We start from the raw sequence: 14,675 nt of genomic DNA on the forward strand, positions 1-14,675 counted from the left end.
TTGAATCTGTGTTTTATACTAACATTTAGCAGGTTCTCAATAAAAGTTGGTTGAATGTATATAGAAGTAGGAGGAAGAGGCAAAAGCCTGCACTGTAAATCAGACAGAACTGTATGCTTCAGTTTAAATTCAAGGCTTTTTTGCAAACTGTAACTCATAACACTAACTGATGTCAGGGTGAAATAAGGTGATGAAAAGTAGGGATTCACATCAGGTCCAGCACAGAGGAGGTCTCCAGTAGTAGGTAGCTAGCGAACGGACTGTGTCTGAAAAGGTCTAGGGGCGAGGTCAGCACAATGGCTACGGGCTACGAGCCTCGGGAGTCAGAATTCTCGAAGGTAAATTGCCAGTGTGGCTGACTGCTCATGGGGCATTCTAGATGTTTCTGGGCACTTCCCTCAGCTGGGTTACTTTCCTATGGCTACAATAACAAATGACATGAAACCGTGGCTGTGAACTACATATATCTCTTATCCTACAATTCTGGACAACAGAAGCCTTCAAAATCCAAGTTCTTTCGGGAGACTCTAGGAGAATATCCAAAAACTTCTGTTCTTGCTTTTTCTCAGTTTTTCAGATTCTAGTAGCTGCCTGCATTCCTTGGCTCAGGGATCCTTCCTGCATTTTGAAGACTAGCCAAATAACATTTTCAAAGATCTCTGCTTCCCACTCCCTACCCCAGACCCCATCCTTCTAGTGATGTGTTCTGCATCTATTGCCACATTGACTTGACTGGCTCTTCTAGAAGGATCCTTGTGAGGGCATTGAGCTCATCAAGAAATTTCAGGTGATTTCTCCATCTCAAGGTCTTTCATTACATCTGCAAAGTCGTTTTTGCCATGCCACAGGACTGTCTTCCAGGGTCCTGAGCCTGCGAACGTGAACCGTATCGGCTGACCTTGAAGGCTGGACACTGAGCAAGGAGGAGCAAAGCAGAATTGATCCGTTAGAACCGTGGTGTGGGCCAAGAACATTGAAAGTATTCTGGAGTGACGGAAGGAGAGACAAATCTACTGGGGAGAAAGCGTACCTAGAACATTCCTTAGAAACAGAGAGGAGACTTCCCCTCACGTACTTTGAGCATTGTGTCAGGAGGAACCGGATCCTGGAAAAGGGCATTCTGCTTGGTAACGTTGAGGGTCAGGGGAAAAGAAGACGACCTTCCTCAAGGTGGATTGACACAGTGGCACTAATGGGCACAAACCTAACAGTGGTGAGCCTGGCGCAAGACCAGGCAAGACGTCATTTTCGACTCGGTGGGGCTGCTGGGACTTCAGACCCACTCCTCGGCCCCCGACAATAACAAAATGCTGTCTATCTAATAAGCTCTGGTTTCTTCGTCTGTAAAATGGGGTAGCATATTTGACCTATCTGGTAATTAAGTGTGTTCTTATCTTTGAGCCTATGTACACATAGTGCCCAGAAGACCAAGTTCATTGTCATCAAGTCAATTCCAACTCCTAGTGCCCTATAGGACAGAGTCGGCCTGCTCCTGTGGTTTCAGAGACTGCAAATCTTTACAGGAGTAGTAAGCACTTAATCAGTGGCAGATATTATTGTTGTAACCACCAGGAGTTGCCCTGGTGGCACTGTCCAGTAAGCATTGGCCTGCTAAGAGCAAGGTCAGGGGTTCAAATTCACCAGCTGCCCCTCTGGAGAAAGATGAGGTTGTCTGTTCTCATAAATATCTACATCATCAGGAATCTTCTGTAGGATTAGTGTGAGGTGGTTTCAACTGGATGGCCCTGGATCGGGCATTATTATTCCACTCCTAAGGAGGGAATCTCTGAGACCCTCCTGCTTCCTAACCCTGGCATTGCTGCCTGTGCCCTAACAAGATGCCCCAGAGGGTCTGTGTGATCCAAGACTGCTAAAAGAAGGCACATTCCCACCAAGTATTCTTTCCCACTGAAATTCTTGGCAAGCATGAACTTCCAGCCATGGTTCGTTCTCTCAAAAAACAGAGATTTCTTCTAGTTGCTCTTTCATTCCAAACCAAGTTTCCTTCAGTGGAAGGAACATAACGAGGAGCCTTATGATTCATAGAACAGATCCAGAGATGAGAAAAAAGGGCTGCCTCTGTTTCTTCTCTTCCCATTCAGTTCTCCTGTCAGGCCAGTCAGCCCTCATCTGAAGGGCAGGACCATGGTGTGCAAAGGCTATTGTGTCCTGCAGGGATCCTGCAGCCCTAATTACTGGCAGCTCATGCACCCTGCTTGTTACTTTTCCATGTGGCCTATTTAATTTTGGCTTGCATATTCATTAACCCCATACACCTGGCTGTGCTTTTATGGGATAGCAGTAATCAAATCAGAATCCCAACATGGCTATTTTGGGCGTTGCTTTATATTATCAGCCTTTGATATTCGGCATAGAGTTTATTTGGTGGTGGAAGAGACAATATTATAATATTAATTTAGTATTAACTGTAGATTACCCTGTGGCCCAGTTTATGGATACGTGCCTTGGCCTGAGTTTTCTAGAGAAGTAAAAATCAATGAATCCTACAGGTAAATAAATGAGAGAGGGGGGCGGGGGGAGAGAGAGATGTGAAATATCAAGGAAACAGCTCACATTGTTGTAGAGGTGGGTAAGTCCCAAGTTTGTGGGTCAGATGCCACACTGGAGGCTTCTTTGACTCAAGAAGCAGTAAGGATGAAGCCAAGATCTACAGGTCAAATGTCAGGAGTCTAGCTGCAGAGGCAAATAAATCCATCCTTGGCAAACAAGAAGGCAGGCTACTGATGACTCGCAGATTCTGCAGGCAATATAGCAGGCCCTGCTCAAGTTCAAAGACATGGAAGTTAGGTGCCTGATGTTGGGTTCTCCAAAGAGGCAAAACCAGTGACACTTGGAAGTGTTTGTCTCAGAAAGAGATTTATATTGAGAAATGGCTGACCCAGTTGTAGAACTAGGTAAATCCAGTCCAGTGCAAGACAGACTTTTCCTGACTTGTAGAAGCTGAAGCATAGGAAGCTGGGTAAAAAAGGAGAGGCGGTGGATGCAGAGATAAATGAATCCTATGTGAATCCACCCTGGATAGTCAGCTGATAGCTCCTGAACTCGACAGGCATTGCAACAGAAGGAGGAACCAGATGCAAGATGGAATTCCAGCAGAAAATGGAGGGCCAAAGATCATTTGACTCTGCTCAGACTCTCTCTTATACAAAAGGCAATATCCCCAAGGAGGCATCATCAGGCTTCAGCCTGATCTATAGGTTGGGGTCCAGCCCTGCCCTTATCCAGGAGTGTCTAGTTGACATCAGCCCTAACTATCACATCAGGTGTTGAGTGAAATGCAGGATACAGCCAAAGGGAGGAACAAAGCAGGCAAGCTTTTCTACAGCATCCACTTATATTGGAAGCAGGATACACCCCACAGAAACTTTGTTTTCATTAATTACTCATAGCGGATCTCTTCATGAGTTGATTGCATTATGGTAGAGTTCATAATGGAGAATGACTAGGTTGAACTGCCAAACCACTGAGAATCCTAGCCTGGTCCACTTGACACAAAATCTAATTTGAGTTGTTTGAACTGTTCAATGTAGAGTCAAAGGTCTTCAATGTACACCCCATTACCACCTAATCCACAACAAAAACATCATCAAAAAAAAAAAGAAAAAGGTGTGTGTTTTTTTTCATTTAAATAATTTTATTGGGGGTTTGTATAGCTCTTATCACAAACTACACATACATCCATTGTGTCAAGCACATTGGTAGATATGTTGCCATCATCATTTTCAAAACATTTTCTTTCTACTTGAGCCCTTGATATCAACTCATCCCCCCCCCTCCACAATCCCACCCTCGTGAACCCTTGATAATTTATAATAATTAAAAGAAAGAGTTCTTGTCTTACACTGACCACTGACCGGCATCTCCCTTCCCCCACTTTTCTGTTGTCTGTCCCCTTGGAGAGGGGCTATGTAGATCATTGTGATCAGTTCCCTCTTTCTCCCCGCTCCTTCCCCTTACCCTCCTGGTATCGCTACTCTCATTACTGGTCCTGGAGAGTTTATCTGTCCTGGATTCCCTGTGTTTCCAGCTCTTATCTATACCAGTGTACATGCTCTGGTCTAGCCAGATTTGTAAGGTAAAATTGGGATCATGATAGCGGGGGAGGAGGAAGCATTAAAGAACTAGGGAAAGTTGTATGTTTCATCAGTGTAATACTACAACCTGACTAGTTCGTCTCTTCCGTGTGGCCTTTCTATAAGAGGTTGTCCAATTGTCTACAGATGGGCTTTGGGTCTCCACTCTGCAGTCACCCTCATTCACAATGATATGATTTTTTGTTCTGGGTCTTTGATGCCTGATATCTGATCCCATGAACACCTCATGATCACACAGGCTGGTGTGCTTCTTCCATGTGGGCTTTGTTGCTTCTCAGCTAGATGGTCGCTTGGTTATCTTCAAGCCTTTAAGACCCCAGATGCTATATTTGTTCATAGCCGGGCACCATCAACTTTCTCCACCACATTTGCTTGTGCACCCATTTTATCTTCAAAAGAAAAAGGTTTAAAATATAGATTTTATAAATTCATTATTTAAAATGTATATCTATTAAAGAACTAACTAGCTTCTTCTGCAAAGTAGAATTTGTAGACTTACTCTTAAAAAATTTGTTCTGGCATAAATAAACATTCAGAGACACAGTATAATCAGGTTGGGAGGAAAGAGATCTTCAAAAGTATACTTTTTCTGTGATCGGGTCTGCAATTTGTAGGTGACCCAAATGGTTTGCACTGGACTGCTAATGTCAAGGTTGACATTTTGAGCCCACCCAGCAGTACCATGGAAGCAAAGACCTGGTGATCTGCCTGAGAGAGATTATAGCCTAGAAATATCAGTTCCACTCTGACACAAGGGATCATCAAAAGTCAGAACTGACTTCAGTGACAACCAGCAGCAGCATGCTCGCTTCTTACCCTCACTATTCTGTCTTGGTTTTGAGTCTGTAAACGCACAGTGATTACAGTCAGGGAACCTGACATCCTCTCAACTGCCTGTCTTATCCTTTCCACTGTTTGCCCTCCCAGCCTCCTGATCTCAAAAGATAGCTTCTTCCAGTAGCCTCGGAAGCCTACCATCTAGTCCTGACCCATCCAGAGAGCATCCAGGAGCCACCATGGTTTCCTCTTCCTAGCAAACCAAAACCCTATCTCCTTACCACTTTTAGCTCTGTCGGGTATTAAGAGTAAAGCAACTAAATGAAATATACTAAGGGGAACTCTCTGCTACTCCCAGGTAAGTTTGCCTTCTTGGAGCCCTAAAATACATGCAGCATTATTAAATGTTAAGGTGTTTCTCAGTGACAAGTAGAAAGTGGAGATTTGTAACTCATTCCACTAAACACAAGCTAAAGAAATAACCACTGCACGTTCATTCAGTCAGTCATTCAAGAATTCACATTTGTAAAGCCAGCTCAGTACTTTTATATATCATTTCCTCTCACTGCCTTCCAGTCCAGGTTGATATGGTGAGATTCAAAAACACCAGGATACTGGTCCCATTCCACCATGGGATTCACAGTCTGCATGTAGCATGGCAGTTAGTGGCCCTCGGAGCACTTACCCCGTCCCTCCTCCCTGGTTTGTCCTTCAAGCTAAGAACTGTCTGTTTTGGTGGCTTAAGCTATTTTCCACACCATGTAAAATTCAGAAAGTGAAGAAGCAAGTAGAAACAATTTAAAGAGAGTAAAGAAAGGGCATGAAGTGAAAGCCAGAGAGGAGAAAGCAGGGGCAAAATGAAAAGAGTAGAATGAAGGAATATGAAGTGGGAGGGTGGGGGTGGGGATGCAGAAGACCGAGCTGGCTTGTGGCTCATGGGTGTCATCCTTTAGTATAAAAAGTGGCATCTCACCACCTCTGTCCTGCCTCACATATTATTAAGCCGTTTGTGTGCCGATGGCAGCAGGGTGGTCAAACTGCCCACCCTCGCACCCCCTTCCCACCCCAAGCATCAGAATGACAGCCCTGAGGCTAGGGGGAGGGGAGAAGGGGGAGGGGAGTTGATGGAATTGATGATTGTGTAACTCCACTGGAGGGGCGTGAACAGCAGGGTTGTGTGTGAATGGATATAGTGGGTGGTGTAAGATAGTGCAGACTTAGATAAATAAGGGTTCCTGGGGAGTGCGTTGAGGGAGGGAGGGGATGAAGGAGAGCTGATATCAAGGAGTTCAAGAAGAAAGAAAATGTTTTGAAACTGATTGTGGTAGCAATTGTACAATACTGCTTAGCGTGAACTATGGAAGGTTATGATATCTGTAAGATATCCAATACATGATTATATAATAATATATAATAATAAAGACCATGACAAGGGAAATATTGGGGGGGGGGGGCGAGTTTGTGGGAAATCTCCCTTATCTTCTAATTCCATTTGTCCACACACTTTTGAATGTCCCTCCTAGGTGAGCAGTGTCTCACCATCACTGCCCTCAGGAAAAACAACATTTCCCTTGAATGATGTTAGCAGTCCTATTTTAGTCTTTTGTAAGAAGCCCAATGGGCCTGCATGTAAACCCTAAATTAAGGCCCTGGGCAGTTGCTTGATCTCTCTGCACTTTGGTTTCCAGGTCAGGAAGATGACCACAATTCCACCCATCTCTTAGTCTTCTCGTAGGGACGTACTGGACAATGCCTGCATGGAACTTGGTCCATAGTAGACTTCTCTTTTTCAATGGAAATAATTTTAAATAGTATTGTGGCCGCTTTGATCCTCATCATGATCATATTTCAGTAAACAAAGGCTCTGGGGTGGTGGCAGTACGAGACCAAGACCCTGTCAGCTGCTCTGAGGGAGAAAGGGCGCCTGCTGCTCCTCTCAAGGTTGACAGCCTCAGGGGCGCACAGACGCAGCCGTGCTCCGCCCGACGGGCTCTTGGTGAGTCAAAGTGGACATGATGCCAGTTAGTTTGATTTTTTCCAAAAATAAGAATATACATGCCTGCCTCTCCCTTTCTCATCTCTCCAAAATCACTACTCCCTCACTTAAAAATAATGAAAATGATAAAGTTTTCAATCCCTGCTGACCTATATCTAACTGTGCCCAATGCCCAAACCTACCCCTTAGCTCTTACTCTTTTCTGAACGCTCCTCATGGAAGTCACACCACCAGAAGTACAGATAGCAATTAACCCATCGTCAGTGGCAACTCTAGTTCTGTGTTGTTTTTCTCAGTATATTGGAATTGAGCAAGTGAAGTTCTACTCCTTTCTACTTCTCTAAGATTTCTATTCAATCTTTCTGAGATTTCCAACCAGAAGGTGGGTTAGCATCCTTCAAAGGGCCAGGAATCTTCGTGGCCATGTTTTAAAGTACCTTGGACAACCCACGTACAAGCTTCTGGCTTACACCAGAATGGTGTGCATCCAGGCACTCTGACCTCCACCACAGAAGCACCCATTGCTCAGAAGGTTGGCAGACCACTGATCTGAAGATGTAACCATGTGATTGGCTATATTCATTCACCAATAGTCATCCCTTCATAAAATAAAACTGCTCTCAATCGTCAACAAATCTAACTCTCTTATTATTAACCAACCCAGGCAAGGGTACAGAATGTCTTTTGGCAGGGATGAGGTGTCATCTCCTTTTCAGATAACTGAAGGTTCTAAATCTTAAAAGAAATCATAGACAGGATGCCATTGCATTGTTTAACCAGCTCAACACAGCCTGCCCTGTTTCAGTCTCCTAATTGGGACTCTAAATTTAAGTCCATCATTTGAGCAAATTCTGGAATTACAGTCTTTAAAGTCCCCCCCCCCCCCGAATTTCACCTTTATAAATTATGTGTGTATAAAAATCCCCATAATAATCAGTTAAGTGGATTGCAAGTTTTTATTTGTTTTGTTAGACATATAGACAAAGGAAGCAGACCTGTTTTATGAGCACTAATCATAGCTTTGTACATTGAATCAAGAAAAGCACAATGATTAGAAGGCAGCCATTTCCTAACACCTGTTCTTCAGACACTGAAAACTTTAGCTTATCCCAGCAGGACCTTCGGTTGAGGCAAAACCTCACCAGGACAAAATGAGCCTAGGCATTATTATTCTGGCAAAACACGTGTTTGCACACATATGCATGCATGGGCACACACTCACTGTGTTAAAGGTATACCATGTTGGATAAAATTTGGCTCCTTGACAAGCCTTAGGCCCTAGTGAAGTGGCGCAGGTGGCCACGTCGTGACAGTAGCCTCCCCTTGGTGAGGACCTTTGGAGGCAGCAGAACCTGGGGTGCTCCAGTCTCTCAGAGATGTTCTAGTACCTTTCAACACCACATTATAGAGTCTGAATTTTCTTTTCACCCATGCTAATTTACTCTGGCCTCTCTGTGATGTTTGCGCTCTTACTAACACTAGTAGTTAGTGGGAGGGGTGGGGGGATTGGGCAGGTGTTCTAACCTCTTAACAAGTCACGCCAAAGCAAACAGGCCCCCCTTAAGCCTCTCACACACCTCTTCCCCAGAACAATGGGTCTTTTGTGACTTAAAAATCACTGAGAATTTAAAAATGCTCAGAATATATATAAATTTATATATATGCATATATGTACTCACCTAGACATACGCTTTTTAATGACAGTTTTTATTTGTCCAGGTGCCTCACTCTAGGAAAACACATGAGTGTATGTATGCATTGGTGTACATTTACATTTCTCTCAAAGTATAAATCATCTTAGCTCTCCCTCAGCTTAATCCACCTTTTAAATGTGTCTTCTAAGATTCAGAAATGGATTAGAGAGCAACCTGAGAATTGTGGCCTAATGGGCCAAATAAGTTCATAGTCAAACTCAATCGGCACCCTAATTCTAGCTCAGTCCTCACTGCTTATCAGGAGCATCTAGGGTGCTTTCACCAATACAAGTACTCAGCCCCCAGCCCCAAACGCAGTGAATCCCGGTGTTGTGTGTTTGGAAAAAGTACCCAGGCTACCAGGCAGGGACCACACTGCGGTGAATATGGAAAGACCAAGTGATCTGGCCAATCATTACCCCAAAATAGGGAGCTCTTAGCTCTCAAAAAGAAAAAGAACCCTAGTTCCAAGAGCAGAAGTTTCCATTCAAAGTACAAGACAAAGCCAGACCCCCATTACAGCCATTTATCGTAATCACAGCATTTTCCTACTGCTGGGGGCTCATCTAGAGAAAGGATGAGCAAGGAAGAGCAAATGCCATTTTACCTTGCCTCAGGAAAGCGTTCTGAATGCTTTCTTTTTAATTCTTATATTGTCAAAGATTAGGATTAGAATGCCCATCTGCAAGTCGTTCCAGAGGCCTTCCTCCTTAACAGAGATGGAGCAGGCATTCAGAGGTCACCGGTAAATCACTTAGAAGAGGCGAGACGTTCCCATGGCCTTCCTCACAGTTGCTCTGGTCAAGGTCGCAGCCCTCCGTGGGGGCTGAGCCCAGCCTCCTCGCCTCAGTGCCTCTGGAGCGGAGTCGGGGAACCTGAAACCCAGGAACCGTCTTATCACACAGAACACAAAACCTGCAGGACTCAGTGTAGGCCCAAGTGGAGCAAAGCAGAGGCGGACATTTCCTTGACACGTGGTCAGCGTTGGTGTGAAGCAATGTGCGTGTTTGTATGTTTACATGTGCCCGAGTTTACCTAAGTGTGAGCACTGGAAATTATTTCCACTGCCATGATTACTCCCAGTATAATATGGTAAATGGGAAGATCCCACCACCAAGTAGAGTAGAGAAGTCATTTCCCAGTGAAGCTGAGAGAGCCTTGCCATTCTGTTTTATCAGTCACCACGCCGTTAAGTGTTTCTCAGCTGCCAGTTTGGAAACCTTTTATATTGGGCAGCAGCAGCTGCAATGAGATGACTACTGAATGGAATCCATACTAACCTGAGAGTTTTTAAAAAAGAGAGAAAGAAAGAAAAAGAAAAGGAATCCATTTTCTGCCCTCTAGAACATTCTTTGTGTTTTTTGGGCCAGCACTTTACCCGCCTGAGTCTCAAGTTCTTTATCTCTTACTGGGAATAATAATGTCGTTCCCATGTTCTCACTAGGGGAAAATTATAATCTTCACCATCTTATATGAATGTATGATATCATTCGTTTAAGCACCTACCTCTAATACTTCTTAGACCTCGTGCATAATAGAAATATATACTTACTACGAATGGTATCTTATCAGAGATGGGTAGTAAAGGAAGTGCTTTGGCAAGATGGCATTTCAGCGTGAGCCTATTCTCATGATGCCAAACCCCCCCTGATGTTGCTTCTAACGCCCCGTAGGCCGGGTTGGGGTGTGTTCTTTCTCACTGGGTCCCTGATGGCTTTCCTCTGGTCCCTCGGGCAGAGCTCTCCCTGTCCAGCTTAGCAGCCCTCTTTCAATGGCTGTGCTGGCAGAAGGGTGACGGGGTGACCTCACCTCCTACAAACTCATTCTTGCCACTGAAGCAACGTGTGTGAAGTACTTTGGGAGAGCAAACCCTGCCCATCACCAACTCCTACCAAATCTCACAAGCCAATCCTTGCGCAGAAGCCATCTATACTCTCTCCTGGATCGCACAAGTACCCAGCTAATTGGAATCCTCTCTTAAAACATGCGTTCCCACCCTCATTCCTGCCTGCTCACTCTCTCGTCTACTCAACATGCTCAAGTGTTCTTGCCAAAACTTATATCCAGACATATCAATCCAGTCTTCTGTAGGAACTCCTTATATTGTCTCTTGATCACAAGTAAGGCTTTCTAAGCCTGATGCCTGTTCAACATTTTAGCATCTCCACTGACACTTGGACTAGCAATACTGAGTGACATCCAGGTTTCCAAATGTCCATTCCCCTCTGAATGTTTTCTTGTGATATTCCTCTCTCTCTCTTTTCTATCTGGAAGAATAGCTATTCATCCACTAAAGTTCTGTTCCACACTCACCCTTTCTTTGGTATCTCCTTCGGATCGTCTCAGAATGTATATGTAGCCTGGCAGTGGTGGTTCCGTGGTACAGCTCTCCCCTACCATGTAGGAAGCCAAGTTCAATTCCTTGTTGCTTCGGTCCTCCATACAGCCACCACCCATCTGGTAGCAGAGGCTCCTGCATAGCTATGATGGCTGACCAGGTTGTCAGCAGAGCTCGTCGGCTAAGACAAACTCAGAAGAAAGGCCAGGTGATCTACTTCAGAAAACCCTTTTGGATCAGAGTCATCCAGGCAGCAACGGATCACGAGGACGGCCCAGGACCGAGCAACGTTCAGTTTCCTCGTTCATCGCGCGACGACTGAAGAACAGCTGACAGCATCAGCACCGCTGTCCATGCTTTCATTGTCGTGCATGTTCTACCAAACCATCATGATGTGTTAGAATGCGTCGTCTCCCTTTCTAGGCTGTGGGCTTCCAAAGGACAAAGATCATGTATGTCTTCGTAATCTCTGTGTCTCCAGAAAGCACCAGAATGTCTGACAAATTATAACTGCTCTCGCTTATTTCTTCAGTAAATGAAAGGGCTGGCTTCTCAGAGCGAACACAATATGTGCCTTGTATCATCTATGGGACCAAGATCTAAGAACAGAGGGATCTGATGGGGCTCAGCAGCCTTCCAGTAAATTCTTAGGTTGTAAGCTATGGTTTATGTGCCCATCACATGCGTTCGAATCAGAGATGTGTTATTTCCCCAGCATCTCCTCCAAGTGTCTCGGGCAGATGTTGTTACTCTGACGTCCATGATAAGCGGACCTTCTTAGCAATTTCAGTTATTTCAGTATCAAAATTGCTCTCCGTGAAAGCACTCCCTCATTCCCTCACTGAAGAGCTTGCACATCTCTCTGTAAGGCAAAGCAAATGCAGTTCGGTGTTACATAGCTGAGACCGCGCTGACCAGAGTGAACTGTGAACTGCAGGGCCTGCAGTGGCAGCCCATCCTGATGTGATTAATAGCTGATTTCTGGGAGTCTCTCTTCTGAGTCAGGAGCGTGTCTGCTCCACCTTTTTTCAATTTTAATTTTTGTAAACTGTATAGTGTCAGAATCAACTCGATGGATGTGACCTTTGGTTTATAATATGTTCATAATCAAGGAATAATAAATGAGGACTCTCATTTTTTTTCTAACAGTGTTTCTTCCATGGAAGTTCCTGGGGTAGTATTGTTGATGTGACTTTCTTTTTATATTTATAATTATATTTTGTGCTTTCTGTTATTTTATATTCTTGTGGTCTTGCTCTTCATCTTCGTCCTCTCCTCTCCCTCCTCCTCCTCATAAGGTGCACATTTTACAGAGAAGGGAGAGTAATGCCCTTGGTATTTCTTTTCTGAATGAACTGTTCAAACATAGCATTGAGTAGACCAACAGTGGACCTCCATGTAGTGGGCATCTTTGCCAGCTTCTGTTTCATCAGATCTCATTTGATTTTGATATTACTACAAACTAACAAAAAGAAACAATATGCTTGAGTTGCTTCTGCTATTCTGACTCTTAACAAGCCTACAGGACAGATCAGAACTACCCCCTAGGCTTTCCAAGGATATGATCTTTACAGAAGCAGACTGCCACATCGTTCTCCCACAAATAGCTGGCAGGTTTGAACCATCCACCTTTCAGTTCCCAGCCATGCACTTAGCCACTGAGTCACCTGGAGAATCGTAGAAAAGAGGAGCAGGCTCCCTCCACTCCCAGGGCTCTCGACATGGCTAAAACAGTTGTGCATTAGTTTGGCCAATTTTGAATGATTCGTCTCTAAATCAGATACAATTTGAATCTCGCTTTTCTATATGTCAGATTTTTTTTAAATAGAATTAAAAATCCACTTCATGAAAAGTAAACTTATTAGTTCATTCTTACCTCTCTGCTTCAGTTTCAGTTCTTGATTCAGTGAATGCTAACTGGATAGATCACTGCGTTCTGCTTAGCAACACTGTGAAGAAAATGCTTGAGGCTGCCGTCCTCAGGAACCTTAAGGAAAGTCACATAAAGGGATAACTAGAAAGAAAAAAAGTATCAAGTGAACTGCTCAGGCAGGAGGTTTTACCTCCCCGCTATTATTAATCACAGCTCCCCAGCCTGCTGCCCTTTTTGATTTACTTTGAATGGTTCTTTCCAACATGTGGACAGATGCAGGGACACATCAGGTTCTGTCCCCTGGCTCTCTCGGGCTGCAAGTCTATGGCTCATCTCTTGAAATAAAAAATAGGAAGCTGTATGCAGATGATTGTGTGACTATCAGATGATTAGCTACCCACTTGTCCCGAAGCAAGGTTGATGAGGATTATATGAGTCAGGAAGACAGCATTTCTGTGCATACCTATGTCAGCCATACCTGGAAAACTAAAATCTTATTCAAAACAAAAGCCATGAGCGTGTTCAAGTCTCGGTACCACTGTCCATTATAGCACAAAACATTGTCGGTCCTGTGCCATCCTCACAGTCCGTGCGATGTTTGAGTCTCTTGTTGCAACCACTGTATAAATCCATCTCCTTGAAGGTCTTCCTCAGTTTCAGTGACACTCTGCATCATGTCTACCTCCAAGGTCATGACCTTCTTGAACACGCCCAAAGGAAGGAAAACAGAATCTCAACTTCCTCCCTTCCAAGGAGTATTTTGATTGTACTTCCTCTAAGACAGATTTATTCATTCTTCTGGAGGTTTATGTTATATTTGATATTCTTCTCTGATGCTACAATAAATCGGGCTTTTCACAATCTTCCTTTGTCATTGCCTGCTCCCATCCAGCGTACATCTGAGACAATCTATCGAAGGGCTCATAGCTTAGGTCGGGTGCACTTTACTCCACAAAGTGACACATTTGCTTGTCAACACTTTAAAGAGGTATTGACAGCAGGTTTTCCCAGTGAAATATGTCATTTGACAGTTGCTTCCATGGACTTAGATTTTGGACCCAACTAAAATGAAATCCTTGACAAATTCAACATCTTCTCCATATGAGTATGTAGCTATGTGTATATGATTATGTATGTGTACATGGGAAAGACTTTGGTTTTTAAAAGTTTAATTATATATGATAAAAATTAAATTCATCCTCTGACATCATTCTTGAGATGTCCCCAAAAGCGCCCTACAGGACCCAATGACATTTTCATTTGCATTCTCATTCTTTTTATCCTCAAGATTTTTTTTTTCATTTTTTTCTCTATTTTAACTGCTGGCACTTTAATAGAAACTTTCAAACAGTTGCACTGCAGAGAGTAGTATGTGTAAGTAGAAAGCTGTGGTGCTAAATACCTTTCCTAAAAGGATTAGGTATAGCAACTTCCAAACACTCCACTTAGAAATGAGCCTGCAGCTTCCAAACATTCCACTTAGAAATGAGCCTGTCGGAAATTACCTGTTTCTGAATTGAGAGCCCAGCTGCGCAAGGGCCACATGGCCACAGGCTGCGCTGGACAGAGTACTAATCCTGGAGTCAGAGAAAGCACACCCTTTACAGCCCAGTTGCAGCCCATGGATGACCCAGCGCACGATGCCCCCGTGTGTGCTGTGAGTGGGGCAATGCTCGATTGCCTTTGTAACGGATGAGTTTTTAGAAGTAGATCACCAGGCCTTTCCTCTGAGGTGTGCACTGCCAAACATTTTCATTTCGCAACAGCCTAGTTGCCTTACTCATTTATACCGCCTATGGACCCTCCTGCATCCTTGAAACCAAACCAAACAAACAAACAAAAAACCTTTGCTGCCGAGTCAATTCCGTCTCACTGTGATCCC

General features: G+C 44.1%; 1 protein-coding gene across 13 annotated transcripts in view; it reads left to right on the forward strand.

The window, feature by feature from the left end:
• The window catches only part of DTNA (dystrobrevin alpha), a 373,548-nt gene that overhangs the window by 197,616 nt on the left and 161,257 nt on the right, over positions 1 to 14,675 (forward strand). The gene's annotated exons all lie outside the window — the stretch shown is intronic.

This window comes from Echinops telfairi, unplaced genomic scaffold (assembly GCF_000313985.2).
Source record: "Echinops telfairi isolate 266 unplaced genomic scaffold, ASM31398v2 ScPeMD7_7400;HRSCAF=8409, whole genome shotgun sequence".
Lineage (NCBI taxonomy): Eukaryota > Metazoa > Chordata > Mammalia > Afrosoricida > Tenrecidae > Echinops > Echinops telfairi.